This window comes from Oncorhynchus mykiss, chromosome 13 (genome assembly GCF_057628025.1).
Source record: "Oncorhynchus mykiss isolate SJ-2025 chromosome 13, ASM5762802v1, whole genome shotgun sequence".
NCBI lineage: Eukaryota > Metazoa > Chordata > Actinopteri > Salmoniformes > Salmonidae > Oncorhynchus > Oncorhynchus mykiss.
In genome coordinates, this window is record NC_143034.1 from 35,905,824 (window position 1) to 35,917,928 (window position 12,105).

A 12,105-nucleotide genomic window follows, 5' to 3' on the forward strand; every position below is an offset into this window, starting at 1 on the left:
CTCAGGCGTCTGATTCCTACCCTTTAACTTGTCTGAAAATAAAATAAACATTTTACTCAACTGCGTTTCCTACTCCAGTCAGCAGAGGGCAGTCTGGGAATTTAAGATTATGCTGTTGGTGTGACGTATAATCTAGTGGACGGAACGCTTATTTCAACAGCAGCAACAGTTTGTCAGACACCTCGGTAGCTTGCTAGACAAAATAGGCAAACCAATTAAGCTCTTTAGACGCTTTAGTGTGTATTAGCCACTGTGTTTTAAACCCACTTCTGTCGTCTAGTTAGTTATCAGATTTAATTTCATATTTACGGTGTTGTTGTTATTAGTCAGCTAGCGGGCTGGTTAAGTTAGCATTGGCCTAGCTAACATCCCCGACCATGAGGTCACTAAGCTACTCCTTCTGCTAAAGAAGCGGTGGTCTGCTGGACGGAGGAAGAAGTTATCGTGAAAGAGGAGGAAGAGGAGACTGTTTCAATTCAAAAACAAGTAGAGGGTAAGGCTGTTACAGTGAAAGAAGAGAGAGAGGATGATGCTGTTTTTGGAGTGAAAGATGAGATGACTGTCACATCAAAAAAGGAGGAGGAGGAAACTGGATGTCTGGGTCTGTTTTCCCAAATGCATCTTAAGATATCCAATGGTTCTAACGCTGAACGGGCCCTGATTAACACTAGTAAGTACTGTCTTAAAAACAGAAGCACAAACTCTGCGATTGTTGAACTGATGTGTGGTGTTAAAGGGGAAATTTGCAATTGCTACATCCATATTTTGACTTTTAAATTATTTTTTTTAATAGACATTGATTCTTCAAGAATATAACACATGCCTCATGAGCTTAGTTCAACTGTTGTACCCCATCAGAACCCCAAATAAGCTTTTTTTACTCCAATGTCTAGAAACAATGTAAATGTAAACCAACACTGTATAGCCTCAACATGGTTAAAACTATAATGTTGATATCATGGATGGCCAGTCCTTGCATCCATAGGTCTGTCTATGAATTTGAGAGTAGTTACATTGCTCCAGCCCCATAATCATCTTATTACCAAAACAGTGGTGGAATTACAGCTTTGTTATTGTTTCAACTGCAGATTGATTGCTTGTTGTGTGGCCTTTTTAAAGGGACAAACTAGGTTTTAAAAAGCAACAAAATGGCTGCCCAGAGACTTCGTTTCGTAAACAGCTGAGGGATAGGGGCTGGAGAAATGTAACTACTCTCGTGCCGAATGGTGAGAGCTGGAAATATTTTACGAGAATACTTTGAGGAACTATTGTCATTTAGCAATTGATTTCATTAAGACTTTGTTTACTTGCTGTTTGGAGGTGAAGAAAAAATTAAATAAATTGGTGTATCTAATGTGTTATTTTCTGCTTGATTTACAGTAGGGTCCCGTTAGTCTGTTTGGACACGGAGATAATTTGCTCAGAATGTGTAGAGAACTGTTCCTTGATGATAGGCTATTGTACAACACACAGAGCAATATTCCTTTATTGAGGACATTTAGAATTACCACACATTATAGAGTAGCCTAGTGGGAATATTCACAAAATTATCTGGTGATCTGGTTATGAAATGTCATGACGAAGCCATTTTAGTTTCCATGTTTCACCTAAAATATTAAATGATTTATAGTCCTAGGTCTGTGTTATTGTTAGGGAAAGTTATGGGTCCTACAGTAGGTCTATGTTATTGTTAGGGAAAGTTATAGGTCCTACAGTAGGTCTATGTTATTGTTAGGAGAAGTTATGGGTCCTACAGTAGGTCTATGTTATTGTTAGGGAAAGTTATAGGTCCTACAGTAGGTCTATGTTATTGTTAGGAGAAGTTATGGGTCCTACAGTAGGTCTATGTTGTTGTTATACACTTAGTGTATAAACCCACATTGTCAGGCTGATGGCAAAGCTAGCCAGATAGCATTTTACTGGTTGAAGTGTTTAAGTATAAAGCAATTGATTTGCGGCAATAACACACATTAAGCAGGAGATTCAAATGAGCCTTACAATTATAATCCAAAAGTTATGTGAAATGCACTCATAAGCAACCTGGAAATGGAGGCTATTATTGCTGTCAGCCTATGAGAACACCCCTGAGTTTTCCCCCATGGTGGTGAATTAGTGAATAGACACAGAGATTAATGTGAGTTTCATTGAGTAGCACTCCTGATCTTGCACTGTAATATTCAGAATACATTGTGAAACTAAAATCTTTGCTCACCATTTTTGATCTTGCTCTGATAGTGCGCTGTAATATTCAGAATTCATTGTTGAAAATCTCAAATCATAAAATAAAATGGCTCACCATTTTTGTTCCGGGCAGATATACTACATCCATAACTAGAGGTTTCTGCATTAGCAGGGAGGAATTTCTGCAACCAAATTGTGTGTGCATCGCCCTCCTGACGCAATTTTATTAAACACAGAAAGGGGCCTATATTGGAGACCAAAAGTCGTCTGGCACACTGCTTAGGATTTAACGTTTGAATAACTTATTTCTAGCCCACAATCACCGATGTTACTACTGTGAAAACGAGAAAACAAGACAATTGTCATATAATTTAACAGACGCAAATTGTTGTACAACTTCATGGGTATGCTCTGGGCATCACCTTTTACCTCAAATTAACAGTGGATTTCTGCTGTTGTGGGATTTTAACCATCTGTCTGACGTTGTCGTTCACACAGGAGAGAGACGGGACTATCGCGGGTCCTCTGGGGAGTCTCAACAACATCATGATGCTGACGAGACAGAGAAGAGTCTCTCCACATCAGAACTGCTCAAGAAACACCAGCAGAGACCCACAGGGAAGACATCTCATTACTGCTCTGACTGTGGGAAACGTTGCAAATCTTCATCAGAACTTAAAATACACCAGCGAGTGCACACAGGAGAGAAATCTTATAGCTGTGATCAATGTGCGAAGAGTTTCACTCAGTCAAGCTCCCTGAAATCACACCATAGAACACACACTGGAGAGAAACCTTTAATCTGTGATCAATGTGGGAAGAGTTTTACTCAGCTAAGCAGCCTGATAGTACACAGGCGGGGACATACAGGAGAGAAACCTTATAGCTTTGATCAATGTGGGAATAGTTTTACTACATCTAGCTATCTAACTATACACCAGAGAATACACACAGGAGATATATCTTATGGCTGTGATCACTGTGGGGAGAGTTTTATTCGGCTACAAACCCTGAAATCACAGCAGAGAACACACACAGGAGAGAAACCTCATAGCTGTAATCAATGTGGGAAGAGAAACATCAGAAAATACTTGAAGGAGCTGTTTCATGATATCAATTAATTAATGTCACAATGTAGAATGTCTTAACATTGTAGTAGGAGTATTTTAATGATGTCAGAATGAACCCTAAACATTTGTTAAATTGATATTAGCCTCAAGGAAAAAATCCAGTCTCTGAATTGAAAGAGTATTATCTATGAGATTTATCAAAAAGTGACTAACAAAAAAAGAGTTCTGTTACATTTAACATGTTGGTGACCCCCTTGAATCAAAATACAACACTTCGAAATGTTTAGGTTTTCAATATATCCCAAACTGTTTCTACATATTGGTTATTGATTTGGACACGTTAAAACTGTGTTTTGACATTGCGCTATTCCCACTTAGCAAAATGTAATTCAAAAGACGTTGGAAATAAGACTATGCCTGACATCCAATATATGTTGGTTGTAGTTAAAAGTGAAAGTTGAAAAGATGTATTTTCAGGTCGTTTTTTCAATGACTTGAAAACAGCTTAATTTCAATGTACTTGCAGCTTATACACATGGATGCAGTATAATCATGGTCAATAATCATTTTGATTAACAATCCTACATCACTCCAGTATTTCTTGACAACATTCAAGTGCTAATTGTCATTATTCCACTACTAAAAGAAGCATGACTCAAATCACCTCATATTTCATTTCCACATATTTGCTTCCCTATTAGAGATTAGTTTTGTTTGGGCTTGTTCCAATGGGACGAGAGTTCTAGAAGCTAGTGAGTTTTAGGATTCAAAAAAATGAAAAAGTATGTTTTTTTTTCTTGTTTTTAGCAAGTTGTTTTCTGTTGGTGGTGAGCAAACTTGTTCAACAAAAATATAGGATATATTTGTTGTCTTACGGGGGAAGGTGTTGCAGGCTTTGGTTTTTCCATTTATGTTTTGAGGTTGGACTTTAGCACGTCTAACTCGTTAGCACGTTGGGCGCACAGATTGGTGTCACCTCGTTAGTCAGTATGTGTTACACCTGTGCTGGCTTGTCCATCTTGTTAGTGGGAAGGTGTTTCACCTGAGCTGGTCCAGGTTCTATTTAAGAGTGTCTGGCCCAGTGCTCCAGTTGTCTTGATAGATGTGGAGAGACAACACATTTAGTTGCTCCACTTTTTTGGTTTACTTCCTGTCTGTGGGTTTTTCTTTTGTTTTCCTCTTCTTGGGCAGATTTAGTGGGTCTCATGATAGGTGTCTTGTATGTCCCAGTTGTTGTTACTAGTCAACTTTCAGTGGACACAGAGCAAAACTGCAAGATTGTTATAATACTTTTATTGCATTAAATGGTTGTTTTATGCAACAGAATAGAGGGTTCTTAGAACTATTGTGCCTGTGTGTTCTACTGAGGATGGGCCTCTGGGAGATAACACTGACAGGAGATTTACAATGTCTTTTGGGCGATAACCTAAAGAGACCGCATTCCAGAGCATGAGTTAATGTTTCTGTTCTATATGGTACCAGGGAGAGATGACCCCAGGGCCAGACCCTGGTCTCTACACAAAGAGTACTGTTTTTACATCAGATACTGTCTGCTGAGAATTATAACTATCTTTCATACAAATCTTATCTTTGTGACCCGTTCTATACATCTGTTAGTCGTCATGTAGGTTGAAAGGGGTGTATCTTGGCATATGTCATGAATACTTGAACCAGGTTATGTAGACAGACAGTGCAACCAATGACAATAGTGAGGGGTGTGTCATAATGATTAAGTTAATTCAAATTAATTAGTGAAATTGCTAGGGACGTCCCAAGGATGTATCTCTACCTGAAAATACATGATCTAAATGATTGATAGTTGGTATTCAGCAGTCATAAAGCCTAAATTACTTTAATGAACTACTAAAATAGTGATTTTGTCAGACAGCATAGACCGCAGCTCTACACTTTTTTGACTGACTGATCCAGTCATCCTTCCATCCCACCTCAGCCTTCCTCTCCTCTGAAGACCCAGTGAGGGTGGAGCTCAGTCAGAGAGCTGTTGATGGACTGGTTAGGAATAACTCTTCTACAGTCAGAGAGGTGAGAGGTCACACATGGTTTAGATGGTATATATTTATGTCCCCTTAGTGGTTCATCACGACAGCAAAAGGGAATATGTTCCATCATCTATGTTTATTTACATTAGTGCAAATTTTCCACTGATATTGGTGTAGTTTCTCACCCCTGTCAGCTGTATGAAAGTTAATTTCCCCTCAGACACACATTTGTTCTTTGTTATTATGAAGGTCATTTTTGTCTGTTTTTCCCACCACTAATTCACCCCATCTCTTTACATTGCTTACGCATATTCAGTGGCCTGACCGTGTCCAGACTGTGTCAAAGGCCCATCCTGGTAGATCTGAACCTAATGCAGCTCTGAGTGATCAGATGACAGAAGTCACATTTAGGTGCCAGGTGTAACAGGCTGTAGATGCTCCATATCCATTACTTTGAGTTTTTATATAATATGACTAAATGTGTTTCTGTGTTGCAGGAGCAGTCAAGAAATGGAACGGCAAGGCCACAGAACATGACATAAGCAGAGCTGTGGGAGACCACCTCAAGCCCTTGGTAGAGCCGGGGGTGGTGTTTACCACTCCACCATGCCTTCAGCAGGCTGGAAAAGGGGGATTGGTCTGTTTTTCATACTAAGATGGACCAAGATACGTGTTGCTTTTACACATATTTGTTCATTGGTTTGACATGAGTCTCGATTGGTCATTGGAACGATTTGTCTTACAATATGTTCGAATCAAATCAAGCTGTATTTATACAGTACATTTCAGACATGGATGCAACACAAAGGCTTCATAGGGAAAAAACAAATAAAAACCAATGAAAAAACAGAAATATTTAGTACACAAACATAAGATTTTAAAAAACCATAAGACTAAACTGAAAGACTAATGAGCACCTCACTGGCAGCGTCGCCGGAACCTAAAAGACGCACATCGCCATCTGCTGACTGGAGTGGGTAATGCAGTTGAGGAACGAAAATTGTATTTTTCATTTATTTCACAAAAGGTTAATATTATATTAAGTTGTTCAAAGAGAAGCATGTGTTGATTGAGTCGTGTTTAATGAGAGAGAATTTAAAACAAACTTTACACCCACTACACATTTGCATTGCATACTTCTGACATGGATCATTTTGACCCCAGAGGCATATCTTTTATCATAGCCAAAAATGTGGTTTATTCAATTCTTCCAAATTTTTCTCGACTTTGTCAATCAACTTGTTATTAATAAATCTAAATATGGTTTAGTGTTTCTGTATCAATATGGACTTTTAACACATTCAAATCCTTTGGTCATTTTGACCCCAGCCAAAAGCACATTTGATAAAGAGGACGTTTATATCAAATCACATTTTATTTGTCACATACACTTGTTTAGCAGTTGTTATTGTGGGTGTAGCAAAATGCTTGTGTTTCTAGCTCCGACAGTGCAGTAATATCTAACAATTTCTCAACATATACCCAATACACACTCATCTAAGTATTGGAATCTTGGTCCATCCCACCAGAGGGTGGAGGGGCACCTGTATCAGTGGTTTTGACCAGATAGACACCCGCAGACACACAGTATAGTGTCTCCCATGTACTCTCCTAAGATTGGACTTTTCTATACAATGTATCACATGACTGTGTTCCTGCCAAGACAGCAGCTACTCTTCCTGGGGTTTATTATGGATCCCCATTAGTTCCTGCCCAGGCAGCAGTTACTCTTCCTGGGGTTTAAGGTCAGGGAGCGTGCCAGCCTTTCAAGCAACAGGTATAAATGATGGATTATGAATTAACAGGTATAAATGATGGGTTATGAATTAACAGGTATAAATGATGGATTATGAATTAACAGGTATAAATGATGGGTTATGAATTAACAGGTATAAATGATGGGTTTAAATGATGGGTTATGAATTAACAGGTATAAATGATGGGTTATGAATGAACAGGTATACATGATGGTTTAACAGGTATAAATGATGGGTTGTAAATGATGGGTTATGAATTAACAGGTATAAATGGGTTATGAATTAACAGGTATAAATGATGGGTTGTAAATGGGTTATGAATGAACAGGTATACATGATGGTTTAACAGGTATAAATGATGGGTTGTAAATGATGGGTTATGAATTAACAGGTATAAATTATGGGTTATGAATTAACAGGTATAAATTATGGGTTATGAATTAACAGGTATAAATGATGGGTTATGCATTAACAGGTATAAATGATGGGTTATGCATTAACAGGTATAAATTATGGGTATAAATGATGGGTTATGAATTAACAGGTATAAATGGGTTATGCATTAACAGGTATACATGATGGTTTAACAGGTATAAATGATGGGTTGTAAATGATGGGTTATGAATTAACAGGTATAAATTATGGGTTATGAATTAACAGGTATAAATTATGGGTTATGAATTAACAGGTATAAATGGGTTATGCATTAACAGGTATAAATGATGGGTATAAATGATGGGTTATGCATTAACAGGTATAAATGATGGGTTGTAAATGATGGGTTATGAATGAACAGGTATAAATGATGGGTTATGAATTAACACATCCCCTCCAGACATTTCAATACATTCAGGATTTATTCTAGTATTTCACTTGGTGATGTTTCATTATACAGGATTTCTTACAGTAAGCATACCATGACATCTAAATTGCTGAATATTCTTTTGGACTAACAGTATGAAGGACACAACTCATGTTATTCTGGTTAAACAGTGGGAGACTAGTTGATTAAGGAGTGGGGATTTTTTTTACAATTAGGAAATAATATGTACTTCAGCCAGCATTGTGAATGGTTAGGAAATAATATGTCATGTTTTACTCGTAACTCAGCCAGCATTGTGAATGGTTAGCAAATAATATGTCATGCTTTACTCGTACCTCAGCCAGCATTGTGAATGGTGTCTGAGGCAGTGACATACTAGACCATGGCAGTAAATCTAATACTTAGGTGTTTTTTGTCAGGCATGAAAGGTCTGTGGTGGTTATAAGTTACATCTCTGGCCATGCTGGCAGGGTCTGAATCAAACCCAATGTCCAGTGGGATTGATCCATTTGTTGTTTCAGTTTTTAGTAGTTGAATCCTTTGACGTATTGTTCATTTCAACATTTTTCATTTTCAACAAATGCACTGGGTTGGTTGAAAAGTGATACTAAACTTACAAACCAGGCACTATGGAAGATTTTTTATTTATTTATATATATTCACACACATACACACATATATGTAAAAGTTATTATGTGCAATGCCATTCATATAAAACAAAACCATCAATATTCCAAACAAACTCAAATATATGCATTTTAAAATTCTAAACGAGACAAAAACCCAACAACAAAAAATTCAGCAGAGCATCTTCCCTCCCCTTCATGCCTACAAACTACATCTCCCCGTCCCTAAACTATCCCCTTAAATCATCTAAATTAACCCCAGCCCTAAACCTCCCTTCCACCTCTCCCGGGCAATATGCTGCCCCCACTTCCTCTCCTCCCTCTTCATCCTCCCCCTCAAATTTCCTTCCAACCTCCTCACTATCCCCGCTACCCCCTAATCTCTCTCTGTCTTTACCATGTCCTGCCTGGCTTCCCACAGCACCCATTTAAAGAGGCTTATGAGAAGTCAGAGCAGAAACCTGTCCCTGACCGTCCCCCTCACTCTCCATACACCTCTCTCTACCCTAGCCCAAGTTAAAACAGAATTCCCTTTCACCCACGTAACAACAGCCATGCCCATACTACTCCGGCAAAGGCACAGTCCCAAAAGGTGTCTCCTCCCTGCCACAAGAGGATCTTGGACAGGTGGGGGATTGCACCAAACTATACCGGTACAAGATGACACGTACCGGCAAGCACTTGTGGAGGCTCAACCAATTCAGGTCCTTGAGCTTGTTGTCCAGGCCCCGCGCCTGCACTCCCTCCCAGACCATCTCCACCATCTCCTTCCTGTCTGCCGCCACCTGTGGCCCGTACACCCCCACTAATCTATATCTGCAATCCCTTAAGGTGACATCCACCCCCAAAACCCTCCCCTGCATAACCACAAATTAACCCTAAACCTTTACCTCCCTGTGCCCACACAAAATCCCTACCCCTGATGAGTGCAACCCCCCCTATAACCCAAACCGAATCCCCCTTGTTCCACTCCCTCCTAAATCTATTAACATCCTAGGTAACCCCCTTAAAAAAACAAAAGTCAAAACCCACACCCTCTAAATAACTAAAAACTGCCCTCCTCTTAACAAAATCCCTTAAACACTTGCATTTAAACTAACAAAAGTTATAGTAGGCTCCATTAAAAAAAATATAAAATACATTCAAAACAACCATCACCCAACTACTAACCCCCCCCCCCCCCCCCAAAAAAAAACAAAACAAACAGGAGCCTCACTCGATGCTCTCCTGCTCCATCTCCACCGGCAGGGACGCAGTCTCTCCTCCCGACGTCCCCCCGTCTTCCTCCATCTCACCAACCCAGGATGCAGGAATGGTGTTTGGCTCCTGAGTGCCCTGCATCCTGGGTTGACCACCAAACTCCTCCACTTCCCCAGCCCCGTATATGGTTGGGTAGAGAGTGGGGGAGCCCATGTCCTCAAACAGGAACTGCAACCCCCCCTCAGTTGACCAGCCCTGAGCCGTGCTTGGTGTATCAAGCTCCTCCAGCAGTTGAGGGGCTGGGGAAGCCAGCGAGGACAAAGAAGTTTCTCCCGCCCCCATCACTCGCTTGGCCACCACCTCCATGCCCCCTTCCCTCTCGCTGTCTGTCGAGAGCCCCTTCCTCTTCCCTCTCTTCTTTTGCGATGGTGGTAACAGGAAGACACCACCCCCACCCCCCTCAAGTTCCTCCACCATTCCCCCATCACTTCCACGAGGACACTCGGCATTCTGCTGTCCCCCCACTCCCTCCACTGGTCCTGCCACCGACTCCTTTTCCACCACCTCTCCCGCCATTGCTGCTCTCTCTGGCTCCTCCACTCCCTTGCTTCCTTCCGCCTCTTTTTCCTCCTCTCCTCCCGGTTTTGCTGCTCCTGTGCCTTCTCTGTCCCCCTCTCCTCCTGCTGCCGCTCTTTGCTCCTCCTCCTTCTGTGAGGCCATCCCCTCTGGGCCTGTGCTCGGTTCTTGGTCTGGGCCTCCTCCCCTTCCTCTTCTTCCCCCATCCCCCGCTCCTGCTCCCCCCCCAACCGCAGACACATATGACCTTTGACTAGCCGGGCATTCCTGCCACAGGTGTGCTGACGAGCCACACCCGTGGCACGCCTTGAGCTCGTCACAGTCCTTCGCCTCGTGCTCCCCAGATCCACAAAATCTGCACTTTCTTGTGCTGCATGAGGCTAGGATGTGCCCGTAGGCCATACAACTCCTACAAAATGGGGGCTGACGTGCATAAAACAATGTCCCCCTGTCAGCCCCCAGGGAGAACATAGCTGGAGGATGAAGGTAGCCGCCCAGTCCCTTTGGGTCCTCCCTGAGGAGGGCCTGGAAGTCTCTCCTCCCATTCCAAAAACCCAGGGAGTCCTTGAGGTGCCTTGCTGAGGAGATGTCATCCATGTATCTCCCCAGAAAGGCCCTCACCTCCTTGTCCTTGACGTACGGGTTATAAATGTTCACAGTTACAATCCTGAAATTGTTTTTTGCCAAGCTGGTTACCTCGTAGTGGCACATCGGCCTCGCACCTCCCACTTCTCTCACCTTTTTCAGGATCTCATCGTGTTTTTCTTCTGAGTGTAAAGCCACATCATAAGTTCCCTCCAACGGGTAACCTTGGAGGCAAAACACATCCTTCCCTGTCAGTTTAAGGATCCACATCAAGATAGTCCTTCCAAATGTTTCACGTCCGAATGGCTCAATCTCCTTGTCCTTCCACGCAAAGCGAACTGTATTCGCCAGCCCGATCCCAGGGACCAACCTATTTGAAGAATTTTGCGCCATCTCCACTCCTGCGCTCTTCTAAAGGAAAAACTGAAAAGAAAAGCAATAATGGCTGAGAATCATTACCCCCAAAAAACTTTTACCGCCCTCCGGCCTTCGGCTTTCAGCTAAGGGGTTACGGTACCTCAGTACCCAACTTTAACTTAGCCACCCACACAAGAGAGAAGCCTTATAGCTGTGATCAATGTGGCAAGAGATACTCTGATTCAAGTGGTCTGATTAAACTTCAGAAAATACATGCAGGAGATCCACAGAGTGTAGAATGATCTCCAACACCAGACCTGGGTAGTAGAACACAGAGTGTAGAATGATCTCCAACACCAGACCTATGTACATCAAATCACATTTTATTTGTCACATACACTTGTTTAGCAGATGTTATTGCGGGTGTAGCAAAATGCTTGTGTTTCTAGCTCCAACAGTCCAGTAATATCTAACTTAGTCTATGCCCCTCTGACATCACTCGTCCAAATATCTATATATTCTCAATTCCATTCCTTTAGATTGTGTGTATTACATAAGCTAAAGGAATGGAATTAAGAATATATAAATATTTGGACGAGTGATGTCAGAGGGGCATAGACTAAGTTCCTCGGCGTACACATCACGGACAAACTGAATTGGTCCACCCACACAGACAGCGTTGTGAAAAAGGCGCAGCAGCGCCTCTTCAACCTCAGGAGGCTGAAGAAATTAATCTTGTCACCAAAAGCACTCAAACTTCTACAGATGCACAATCAAGAGCATCCTGTTAGGCTATATCACCGCCTGGTGCGGCAACTGCTCCGCCCACAACTGTAAGGCTCTCCAGAGGGTAGTGAGGTCTGCACAACGCATCACCGGGGGCAAACTACCTGCACTCCAGGACACCTACACCACCTGATGTCACAGGAA

At 41.7% G+C, this 12,105-nt stretch overlaps 1 long non-coding RNA gene across 3 annotated transcripts; it reads left to right on the forward strand.

Annotated features, from left to right (window-relative positions):
• The first annotated feature begins 124 nt into the window (after nt 1-124).
• Nucleotides 125-6,534, forward strand: LOC110487408 (uncharacterized). 3 transcript variants are annotated; one of them, XR_016485859.1, is made up of 4 exons: nt 126-670; nt 2,680-4,407; nt 5,203-5,294; nt 5,749-6,534. It is a non-coding gene; the product is annotated as an uncharacterized LOC110487408 (long non-coding RNA). The 3 variants fall into 3 exon arrangements; XR_005035720.2 differs by having other exon boundaries at nt 125-670; nt 2,680-5,294; XR_016485860.1 differs by lacking the exon at nt 5,203-5,294 and having other exon boundaries at nt 128-670; nt 2,680-2,826.
• The last annotated feature ends 5,571 nt before the right edge of the window (nt 6,535-12,105 follow it).